This window comes from Geospiza fortis, unplaced genomic scaffold (genome assembly GCF_000277835.1).
Source record: "Geospiza fortis unplaced genomic scaffold, GeoFor_1.0 scaffold1319, whole genome shotgun sequence".
In the NCBI taxonomy this organism is placed as follows: Eukaryota; Metazoa; Chordata; class Aves; order Passeriformes; family Thraupidae; genus Geospiza; species Geospiza fortis.
Genome location: NW_005054770.1, coordinates 33,018 through 34,048, shown reverse-complemented (window position 1 = coordinate 34,048; position 1,031 = coordinate 33,018). Strand labels below are relative to the sequence as shown.

The 1,031-nt window shown below is 45.0% G+C and overlaps 1 protein-coding gene and 1 non-coding gene across 2 annotated transcripts in view; one reads left to right on the top strand and one right to left on the bottom strand.

Annotated features, from left to right (window-relative positions):
• IL4I1 (interleukin 4 induced 1) overlaps positions 1-1,031 on the bottom strand; it is an 8,663-nt gene that overhangs the window by 3,028 nt on the left and 4,604 nt on the right. The gene's annotated exons all lie outside the window — the stretch shown is intronic.
• Positions 234-307, top strand: TRNAN-GUU. The gene has a single exon. It is a non-coding gene; the product is annotated as a tRNA-Asn (tRNA).

Below are 1,031 nucleotides of genomic sequence, written 5' to 3'. Positions count from 1 at the left end.
ATTCCATCCTCCTCCTCCTCATCCTCACCTCCTCACCCTCATCCTCATCTCCTCATCCTAATCCTCATCGTTAAACTCCATCCCATTCCCAATCCCCATCCTCATCCCCACTGCTCGAATTCGGTAAAATCTCATGAAATTTGACTTTTATCCGATTTTGCTGCATTTCAGTTTGACTCTTGGCTCTCTTTGACTTTTGTCCCATTTTCCTGTATTTCCCTGCAAATTTCCAGGTCTCTGTGGCGCAATCGGTCAGCGCGTTCGGCTGTTAACCGAAAGGTTGGTGGTTCGAGCCCACCCAGGGACGCGGCCGGGCTCTTTTTCCTTTCCCTCCTCGCGGTCTCAGTCATTAGCGAGCCGTTAATCAGCTCTAATTGTCCCGAGCCCTCCCTAACCATGGCCTGGGGGCTCTGTTTAAACTCCATCCTGCGAGTTTGCTCCTTCCACCTTCGAGCAGCATCCCTGATTTCCCAAATTCCAGGAGATTCACAAACCAAGCAGCTGAAATTTTTCTGTTTTCTCTTTTTGCCACGTTTCACCTTTTGAACTCTGATTTTATCTGTATAGATAAAAGGACTCTAATAACCTGCAAATTGCAGTGTGTATTTGGGAGTTATCCCACAATAAACATACACTTTCTAGCTCTAAACTTAGAGAGTTTTTGTCCAGCACAATTGGATATCGGTACTAGATAATTATCCATATTGGGAATAGGATATACTGAAGTTATGAATGTGTATTTGTATTTTGTTTATTCAATACTTGTACAGACAAAAGGACTCTGTAATCACCTGTAAACTGCAGTGTGAATTTGGGAGTTACCCTGAAATAAACATTCACTTTCTAACTTTAAACTGTTAGAGAGTTTTTGTCTGTCACACTTGGATATCGGTACTAGACCAATATCCATATTTTTAATAAATCAAAAGGACCAGATTCACACCGCCAAAGGACGGCTCAGAGCTCTTCCCTCCGCGTGAGTCTCCCCAGCCCCTCGCTGCCCGCCGCTGCAGCCTCGCCGCTCTCGTGGT